An 11,755-nucleotide genomic window follows, 5' to 3' on the forward strand; every position below is an offset into this window, starting at 1 on the left:
AGAGGCACACATGCTCCAGGTGCCAGGAGTGTTTATCAGAGTAATCATATGAGACTATGCTTTTTCTCGTGGTTTCTCTATAACTTTTCTATACCCAAATTATTAAAGAAATAGGAATATTCCTTTGATACTATGTAAGCATTTAAAAATGACTACTTTCTAGTGTGCATGAAGTTATTCTTTTGAAACAAAAACGTGTAATGTTTTATGTAATTTGGTTTAATTAATATAAACTGACACCCCAAACTTTCATAACAGTCTTTTGTACTCATAAATGCTTTGTGGAAATCAGGGACAGGTGGCTGAGGTCTAGACATGTCAAATCCCAGCATAAGAGAAAGAAAGCAGCTGTGGAAGATGTGTACACAGAAATTGTCCATATCCTACTCCCCAAAACCAGTGGAGCATGACGTTCCATAGTCTAGACTCGCAGTGGTCGGCAAACTCATTAGTCAACAGAGCCAAATATCAACGGTACAACGATTGAAATTTCTTTTGAGAGCCAAATTTTTTAAACTTAAACTATATAGGTAGGTACATTGTTATTAACTTAATTAGGGTACTCCTAAGGCTTAGGAAGAGCCACACTCAAGGGGCCAAAGAGCCACATGTAGCCCGCGAGCCGCAGTTTGCCGACCACGGGAGAGGAGTTAAGGGAGAAGATGGAATCAAGGTTGTTGTCAAATCACAGTACCTTGAAGAAGGGATAATTTCCTAGATTATCTGGGCTGGCCCAACGTAATCACAGCGGCCTTTTAAAACAGGAGAGGTCAAAGAGGACCTTGGAATGATCTGATGTAAAGGTCAACCCATTCTCGCTGGCTTTGAAAATGGAGGAAGGGGGCCAGGAGCCAAGGCATGTGGTCAGCCTCACAGGGGTGGGCAAACTTTTTGACTCGAGGGCCACAATGGGTTCTTAAACTGGACCGGAGAGCCGGAACAAAAGCATGGATGGAGTGTTTGTGTGAACTAATATAAATTCAAAGTAAACATCATTACATAAAAGGGTATGGTCTTTTTTTTTTTTATTTTAGCGCTGTGACATTTATGAACGCCAGAATTGTGAGCTAATACATTTATGTTGTCTTCAGTCACTGTTTTTGTGGAAATTTGTTATGGCCGCAATAGAACATTAATACAGAAGTTTTAAAATTGGGATTAGAGATTAAACCCAGGAGAATGTAAGGGTTTAAGAATATATAGAAATCCAGGAAACAGCATAGCATTCTCCAGAGAAAAGAAGTGGGGAATTGAGCCAATTTCATATATAGCACAAAAGATATGTTAACCTTAACTTAACCTCAACATCTAGATTCAGCTGTAAAAGAATATCCTGCTGGTGATGTGCTTGTGACTGTTGCTATTGTTATGGCCGGTGCACTGCCTGCCTTTGGACACTCATATATGCATTTTACTCAATTCTAGGTTTGGGTTCTTGATTCTATGTTTACGCTCCCCTCTAAACCCAGCCTCAAAGCTGTAATTTCTCTTTGGCCATGTATTCCACGAAGACCACAGCCCAGCTCATCTTCTAAAGCTGTGGTTCTCAAACTGGGGCATGCTAAAAACAGAGGTCGGGAGGCTAGCCTAGGAATAAGCAAGGCCATACCATTCCCATTTATACTCTTCAGGAAATATCACTTTTACTCAAGGACCTCAGGGGAAATTTTTTTTAACATTACATTGGACAAGCAAAACTACAGAAACCTACTTTTCTGGTTTTGCCAATTCCCTCCCCCCACCCCTTTCATGAATATAACAATATTTATAAGCCATCAGGTATTGGAAGACTGGGCATTTTTGATGCTCCCAAGGATTCACATGGCATCAATGGCATTAGTACTGTAGTCATGATTCAGCCAGAAAGAAGGATTTATTTCACTGGTTGCTATAGCTAATCCTAGCCCAATCAAATGAGCTTGAAAATGAAAAAACAAATGGCACTGGATTTTTTAAAAAAATATTTTTATGAACCAGTGTTTTTATTTTTATTCATGATCACACCTACAGAGCACACATGTGAGATGCAAATCAGTGCAATTCCATAGAAGGGATATTGTGCAGTTTCTGAGCCTGGTCATTAAGATATTGTACAGGTTTTATTCTACCTCTTTTGGAAACTTGCTTTGATATCACCATATATAAAAGCCCTAACTTGACTGATGGAGGAGAAGAAGCCACATGGGGCAAGACAAGTTGACTCAGCTGAGGTTCTCCAGAGCAACCATCAAAGACAACAAGCACCAACTTAAAGATACACGAGTGAGGCCGTTTTAGATTCCGGAGTTCCAATAAAGCTGTCAAAAACAGTTGTGTGAATGTTCCTAAGAAAAACTAGCAGAAGCCCTGTCTTACTGAGCCCAACCCAAGCTGACCTTCAAAATCCTGACCTAATAGTTGCTGTTTTAAGGTTCCAAGTTTGGAGATTGTTTTGTTACACAGCAATAGGCAACTGATACAATACATTTATTACCAAGTGTGACTTTAAAACCTTGATGTCTTCTATGAGACATCAAAAACATAGAAGCACACATTAAAAATAAACCAATTGACTTAATTGGCTTGGAAGTCTCCTTAGTCCAGTGGTTCTCAACCTTGGCTGCACATTAGAATCACCTGGGAATCTTTTTAAAATCCTGATTTCTGGGCCTCATCCTTCGGAAATTCTGTTTCTTTGTTATGGGGTGGGGCCACAACATTAGTAACAAAGAAACAGAATTTCCGGAGGATGAAGCCCAGAAATCAGGATTTTAAAAAGATTCCCAGGTGATTCTAATGTGCAGCCAAGGTTGAGAACCACTGCCTTAGTCAGACCCATAGGCTCATTAGAAGAATTTTCTATCTAACAAGGATCACCTCAATTAGCATTCCACCCTCAATTAGCAATTTTATCACTATTTTTCAAGTTCCCATCGATTTGTTGGCCATTTCTCCATCTTTGCAATATTTCTAGCCCATTCCCAACTTCCTGCCTCAAAGCCAACCCTGCTTACTTGTTTTTTTTTATTATGGCACTGTCCTACATCTAGGTTCTTATTTCTGTACTAGAGGCCCAATGCATGAAAATTTGTGTACTGGGGGGAGGGAGGGGCACCCCTCAGCCTGGTCCGCACCCTCTAGCAGCCTGGGAGCCCTCAGGGGATGTCCAACTGACAGCTTAGGCCCGCTCCCCGGAGTCTGGCCTCCCTCTGTGGGAGGTGACCAGCGTAACAATCAGAAGACGGCGTGGGCAGAGAGCAGCCGCCCTGCACCCCGAATTGTCACACCACTGTCGTCGGTGGGCTCCTTCTGTGGGAGGTGACCAGGCCAGCAATCAGTGGATGGTACCGGCCCCCATCACCCCGGTGTTGGTTGCCGCCACCCTCCCCACCCCATCGCCATCCCCTCCCTCTGGCCACTGGCACATGCCTTGGCTGGTCTTGCTCCCTGCCGACTGGTCATTCCCCTGTTCAGTTGATTTGCATACTATGCTTTTATTATATAAGATTAGTTATTTATTGATACTTGATAAACTACCACAAACTTAATAATTAAAATAAACTATTTTATTTGCTCACTATTTTGTCAGCAATTTAGGCTGGACCTAGATAGATCGTTCTGCTGGTGTTGCCTTTGTTCCCACATGAGCTACAGTCATCTGACATTTGACTGAGGCTGGATGGGCTATGACAGCTTCCGTAGCATAACTGAAAGCTGGTGCTGGGGTAGGTCAAAGGGGCCTCAGCTGGAAAAGCCCAACTCTGATCCGTGTGGCTTTTCATGCTCTGATAGGCTAGACAAGACTGTTTTTTTGTTTGTTTGTTTTTTGTTTTTTAATTACACACCTAGGGCTATAGTCAAGGAGAGTAAAATCAGAAGGTAGATGCCACCAGAGCCTTTGCTGATTTTGCCATAAACTAATGGTCAAAACTCATCATGAGGTCATCCCAGATTTAAAGGTGGTGCAGTAGATTGAATGATGGCCTCCCAAAAGATAGATCCATGTCCTAATAACCAGACCCTGTGAATGTAATTAAATTAAAGCAAATTAAATATAAGGAGCTTGTGATGAGGCCATCCTGGATATCCCAAGCAGACCCTGAATCCAATGACAAGGATCCTGATAACAGACAGAAGAGAAGACACAGACAGGAAAGGGGAGAGACCATGGTGGCGGAGGCAGAGACTGGAGGTAGGCAGCCACAAAGGAATGCTGAGGGCCCCTGGGGCAATCAAGGAAAGATTCTTCTCTAGAGCCTTTGGAGTGAGTGTGGCTTTGCTGACACCTGATTTCAGACTTCTGGCCTCCAAAACCATGAGAGAATACATTTTTGTCCCCTGGGGCAGTCAAGGAAAGATTCTCCTCTAGAGCCTTTGGAGGGAGTGTGGCTTTGCTGACACCTGATTTCAGTCTTCTGGCCTCCAAAACCATGAGAGAATACATTTTTGTTGTTTTTAAGTCTCCAAATGTATGGTAATTTGTTACCATGGCCACAGGATTTAGCGGCTAAATTTTAGCCTGAACCTTCAGATGGGAGGTGTGAATAGCAATTATGGTAATTTGTTACCATGGCCACAGGATTTAGCCTGAACCTTCAGATGGGAGGTGTGAATAGCAAAGTCATGGTGCGAAGGGGTAGACATGGAAGTGAGAGGAATTACTGCAGCTCTATTGGAAAACAATCTACCACATCTTTGAAATCATTGCTCTTGTGGCCACATTTGAAAGTCACTTTTATTAAAAATGGAAAGTTGAATGAAAATAAGAATTTTATTCAATTAAAATGAAAGATGCCTTGCATAAAAGAAATACATTTACAAGTTTAATTCAACATGCAAATTTATGAAAGGTTCAAATTTTCTTATTTATCAGTTTTATGATCTTCTAGGAAAAGCTTCTGTGATAAAAGAAAATTTACCTTTTTGTGTTTATATCCTCCTCAGTTTTGCATAAAAAGCATAGCTGTAAAAAGATGATGTTATTTTAAAAAGTTGATGATGCATTTAAGTGATCTTAAAGAGTATACTTGAGCTATTAATTGAAAAATAGCTCCTTACCTCACAGTGGCTATCACATTTACATTTTGTTTATATTTGTGCAGAATAATTATTTTGCAAATTACTTTATGAAAAATTAGATGTGAAAGATATTTTAATAAGATATGTGAACTTCTTTCCTCAAGCAAAATTGACCATTAAAAAATAATAATAATAAAAAATGCTGGAACCATGCCCAGATGAAGCTAATTCTATGGGGAGCAAAAGAATGTGAGTGGCATCGCACAACACTTTTTGTAAACCTGGATTATTACCTGCATTAATCTCCAATGAGATCTCAAAGGTATTGTCTCTTAATCATCACAAGTTAGTCAATGGAATGCTAACATTGGAACTTTTGTGCAGAGTCAAACTCGTAGATTTAACACTCCTGTTTGAAACAAATTTATAAAAAGGAGAAAGGCTATTTGCAAAGGCACCTTGCTACACCCTGTCAGCACATAGAAGGTGCTGACAGTTCTTTTTCCCAGAGTTAAATTCTTATTGCTGATTTGTTTCTTTCTTATGAAGACAAAAAGAAAAAAAATAAGGAGGCACAAAGGAATTTAAAGCTCAATTAATGGAATAAATTCAGTCTTCTTTTGAGCAATGACCTACCAAGTTGGGTAGCTTCGTGGCTATGTTTTCAAGATTTAATATTCCTAAAGAACATTTTCCATGGCAAAAACTCTAAATAACTTTATGGCATAAAATAAAACTAAAAATAAAATTAGACAACAAACTATAAAAACGATTCAGTATGTGAACTGGATGAGGAAATGTTGTTACAGGGATTGGAATCTGTATGTAATTCTTTAAAAAAATATGTTTATTGATTTCAAAGATGAAGTCTGAGGGAGAGAGAGATAGAAACATCAATGATGAGAGAGAATCACTGATTGGCTGCCTCCTGCATGCACCCTATTGGAGATTGAGCTCGCAACCCAGGCATGTGCCATGACGGGGAATCTAACCATGATCTCCTGGTTCATAGGTCAATGCTCAACCACTGAGCCACACCAGAAGGGCTGTATGGAATTCTTAATTCATTTATATTTGGTTTAAATTACAGCTTCAAATGGGAAGGGAAAGAAGAGCATCACCAATTGATGTCTTTATTAACAAAAAAACCCCAAAAATATGTTGCTGATCATTGTCAGTCAGAAAGACTGACCCTTGGATCAAAGACACACAACAAACAACAATTTATGAGAAATGTTGGAATTTTATTAATATAAAGAGGCATGACTCAATTGAAAATGTTAAAACTATTTTTATTGAAGATATAATCAATTCCTGGTGGCATTGTTACAAATTGCCAAAAGGTTGTGTGTGTTTTTTAATTCAACATATAATTGGTTTAAGGTCTTGTGACTTTCCAAATAATACATTATTCTTAAGAATACTATCTAATCAGAGATGTGTGGATCCCAGCTGCTGTCTTCTGAAAGTATACCCCCTAAAAAAGTAGAGAAAATTTTAGTTATAGTCAAATTTTAATTTGTTAGGATAGTTATCTTGTCAACATATTACTCTGAATTGCTTCACATCCTTCTGGATAATCTCTTTCTAGCCTTATTAATTTCTCCATTCTCCTGAAGATATAGATAAAGATATAAAATTCAAGTCATCTAATATAGGTTTGACATATGCATACCTATGGTGTGCATGACACTTAATACGTGGATAAAATAAATGTTCTTATTTGTCATTGTTGTCCATATGTTTCCACCTTGGCTGTACAAATAATTAGGATTTATTTATTTATCTATTTATTTATTTATTTATTTAGGTAATTGGCCTTTACACAATGAAAGACTGCTTGATTCTTCTGGAGACTTAAATAAAGTTCCATATATTTGGCATATTTGTGTCATGTTTTGACATGACATAAACACCAATTCATTTCCTTGCAATAGACATCATTACACAGTTCTAAAAAGAAATCATATTAGTAAAAGTCAAAGGAATGTGGGCACTTTGACATGATGCATTCATCATATGAGTTTCCAATATTTCCTTGATAAATGTGAAAGCTTATTAAGTGAGCTACTATAGGATACAAAATATCACAAAATTCATTTTGCTTATGTGTTTAAATTAAAATCTCCCTCAGGCAATTTATTCAGTCCTTTGATAATTATGCATTGTTTGCCTACCTTAGGTCAAGTACTCTATGAGAGACTAGAGATTGACAGTAACCAAACCAAAATCACTCTTCTAATGGGTTTTACACTCCGGTGTGTTGGAGGAAGGAAGTATCAGATAGAAAAATTAGATAAGTGAATAACTTGATAATGTTTCAGTTGTTGATATAAAATAAGACATGGTGAGGGAGATAGTGGTACCTGGGTGAGTGGTGCTAATTGATATAGGATGTCAGGGGAGGGAGGCCTCTCTGATAAGGTGACATTTCAGTAGAGATTAAAATAAGTAAGAGAATGAGCCTTGCAGATAATGCTGTCAGGGAGCATTCCAGGCTCAGCTGGCACAGTAATGCAAAGGAGAGAAATTGGATACTGGTTTCATTTTCAAGGAATAATAAGAGGACAGTGTGATTAAGGTGTTTTATGTTTTTGTTGCAAATGTTTGAATTCAGTGTCATTGAGCTTTATTTTTAAGATCATTTAAAATTTTACCAATCATTTGCATATATTAAATGTTGATTCACACTACATACATACAATATCATTGGAAATTATTACCCCAAAATTATAAGAGAAGAAACTGAAGTTTAAAGATTTTAAGGACCTACCTCAATTCTCACAACTGCTAAGGGCCAAGCTGGAGCTAGAATCCAACTCTCCTGATTTCTGGACTATTTTTCTCCCTTTTATTTTATGTTTTATATCAGTTAGACCAAACTAGGCCATGATTAACAATCACTCTGGTTGATAATCTAGAAACAAAACCCAGAACAAAATCTGTATTTGAAAGTGAATGCCTCGAAGCAACCACAGTGACCATCTGCTAAAATCTTCACATTTTAGAGGTGGAGAAAATAAGGCCAAGGAAAACATATTACTATTTATAAGGCCCTTGGATTTAAAATTGTTTTTCCCCTATGAGGTAGCATAATCATTGATCTTAGATAAAAAATATTATCAACTCTCATTCAATTGTTAATTGACGTGAGGCTTTCAAATTATTTGCATCCAAATACCTAGGATATATCAGAATGTCTATATAACATTTTTCTGAAAATACTATATGCCATCCTCCTATGGGTCCTTATTCTTTTCAGATCCTCTACCTAGAGTACATGTACATTCTCTTCACTTATGAAAGTGTTTCTGTTATTTGAGATAGCACTCATGGTAACACTCTGCAATCATATCTGTCTCCTATAGTTCAGAGCACACTTAATGCTTGTGGTTGGTTGCCACCCATTTTGCAGCTAGGTTATACTCTTCTTTATTGTCAGTTAACATTTAAATGTATCTGTCCTAATATCCCCAAAAACTACAAATGATAAACTTTCATGGACTGTTTGTATTTCTAGCCTCTTCACACACACACACACACACACACACACACACACACACACATACTATATGCCATCCTCCTTTCAGTCTTTATTCTTTTCAGATCCTTTACTTAGAGTACATGTACATTCTCTTCACCTATGAAAGTGTTTCTGTTATTTGAGATGTCATTCATGGTACCACTCTTCAATCATATCTGTCTCCTATAGTTCAGAGCACACTTAATGCTTGTGGTTGGTTGCCACCCATTTTGCAGCTAGGTTATACTCTTCTTTATTGTCAGTTAACATTTAAATGTATCTGTCCTAATATCCCCCAAAACTACAAATGATAAACTTTCATGGACTGTTTGTATTTCTAGCCTCTTCACACACACACACACACACACAAATATACATATGCATCATGCATTTGTATACATGATAACCACTTAGAAAAAATGGATGATGGTGATGATGATGATAAAGAAGAATAATTTCAAGTAGAATGACTGATGATAAAAAAATTTATGGTTCTTATGTACTCTTCACCTTCCAGAATCTTATAATATTAGTGTCCATTTTAAGTCAAACTTGTAAGTTTAGTGTCCAGTCCAAACAAAATATTTACTAATCTTTCTTTGAGAATATTGGAGGGGGGGAGGTGTAGTTAAAAGTGTAATGCCTTACACTTTACTTTTCCAGATCATTTACCAAGTACTAAAGTAATACATAAATACATTATTCTTTTTAATTTTTTTAAAATATTGAAGATGGTAAATTTTATGTTTGTGCATTTTACCACAGTAAGAAAATTGGTCCATGTATTAAATTGTTTTGTCCCAGGAATTTATTGGTCCTTGATGAGTTTTGTGTTACTATCTCAAATAGAAATTTCAAACTCATGCAGCTCTTGAAAATTTGAGTCACAGGTCATATGTGTTTCAGACACAGGTAGTCAAAGGTTTTTTTCAAGAGCTCTTTCTATTTCTTTTACTCTCCTCTACCTCCTCCCACCTCTCTCCCTGGCAATCACCACACTGTTGTCTGTGTCCATTAGTTTTTTCTCTTTTGCTCCATCCCTCCCCCACCACCCAGCCTCCCAATCCCCCTCCCGCAATGGCTGTCAGTCTGCTCTCTGTATCTATGATTCTGTCTCTATTTTGCTTCTTAGTTCATTTTGTTCATTAGATTCCACATATGAATAAAATCATATGGTATCTGTCTTTCTGTAACTGGCTTATTTCACTCATCATAATGCTTTCCATCCATGCTGTTGCAAAGGGTAAGATTTCCTTCTTTCTTACAGCTGAGAAGTATCCCATGGTGTATTTTTCTATATACTCATCTAGTGATGGGACTTGAGTATTAGAAGTAAATCTGTTTTCTACTTCGTCTCCCATTGCAATCCCTGACTTCTCCCCATTATTCTACCACTGGCCTTATTCCACATGAGTAGTTGAGTATTGTTCCAGAGGTCTCTCTGCATTGACACACATAGTCATGCGTTCACAGTTGCAGTCTTACTTTTTGGATTTGTGATAGATAGATAGATAGATAGATAGATAGATAGATAGATAGATAGATTTAAAATTTCTATGTATAATGTTTACATAATACTAGAGGCCCAGTACATGGAATTTGTGCACTTGGGGGGGGGGGTCCCTCAGCCCAGCGTGTGCCCTCTTGCAGTCTGAGAGTCCTCAGGAGTGGGCCTAAGCTGGCAGTCGGACATCCTTAGCACTGCTATGGAGGTGGGAGAGGCTTCCACCACTGCCGCCGTGCTTGCCAGCTGTAAGCCCAGCTCAGGGCTTCTGGCTGAGCGGCGCTCCATCTGTGGGAGCGCACTGACCACCAGAGGGCAGCTCCTGCATTGAGCGTCTGTCCCCTGGTGGTCAGTGCGCATCATAGCGACCAGTGGTCCCACTGTTTGGTCAATTTTGCATATTAGCCTTTCTGTGGGAGCACACTGACCATCAGAAGGCAGCTCCTGCATTGAGCGTCTGTCCCCTGGTGGTCAGTGCGCATCATAGCGACCAGTGGTCCCACTGTTTGGTCAATTTTGCATATTAGCCTTTTACTATATAGGATATTATCACTGTTATGTATTTTTCTGCAACTTCTTTTTTTTACACACTATTTTTTAGAAATACTTTATGCTCCTATATTCCAATTTACATCATTCTTTTTAAATACCACACAGTATGCTACAGCAGGGAATACTACAGTGAATGCATTTAGTAATTCTCTTAAAGAAGAAATTTAGGATGTTTCAAGGACTTTCTTTATAGTAAGAATCAGAGAATTTTTTTGAAAATCTCTGAAAAAGCCCTTATTAGTGAGAGAGGTATTAACAGTTTCTTTACCACTTGGACCCTTAGTCTTCCTAATTATGTCTCAAGGGTTTAATAACCTGGCAGACAGAGGGAAATCAGTTTCATACTTATTCCAAAAACTTTTTAAGGAACAGGAACTTTGCATTGCTTTATATATTCAGGGCAAATCCACTCTTAAACTAAGATTTTTTTAGAAGCAGGAAATGAATGACGTACCCTAAACCAAAATTTTTACTATGGAAAAGAAAATTTCTAGTAGAATATGTAAGGATTAAGGTGATAATTCAAAACACAAATGAACTCAAAAAAATGTGAAAAAAAAGCAATTGTCCAGTCATGCTTTCTGATAATCACTAAATTGTTGGGAGATCATTGACCCTTTTATTGAAGAGACTCCTCTTGACTTAATACATGAGAATTGACTAGAGACTCAGGTATTTAGATAAACAAAAGTATTTGGATTTCAAGTTTGTATACAAAGGCACATATTCAAGGATAAACACTAAGTTTACTATTGACCAAGGTATATCATAGGAAGGGAAGGCTATCAAGGAATAGCTCTGGGTCTCTTTGCAGGTACAATTTTTTACACTAGCGTGTTGAGTGACAGAAATCTGAGACCATGGTTATCTCCTGCTGCAGTCACGGTACAGAGCCAGACAGCCCCACACATGAAGCACTAAATGAAGAAGAAACCAAGAGATAGAACAAATCACTCACTAAACTTGGTATTTCAACAGACGCATGGAACCAGAGTAATAGAAGTTCTATCCTGAGAAGATAACACAGAAGTCTAGAATGGAGTAGGCCTAGGACAGGTTAAAATGCGGTAGGGTGATCTTAAAGAAGAGAAGCTAATCCTAGATAAATTTATGGCTCAAGAAAATGATTTAAAACACAGGAGCATTCAGCCAATTGAATAAAATAAAACATAAAATGC

This window comes from Myotis brandtii, unplaced genomic scaffold (genome assembly GCF_000412655.1).
Source record: "Myotis brandtii unplaced genomic scaffold, ASM41265v1 scaffold67, whole genome shotgun sequence".
NCBI classification, from domain to species: domain Eukaryota; kingdom Metazoa; phylum Chordata; class Mammalia; order Chiroptera; family Vespertilionidae; genus Myotis; species Myotis brandtii.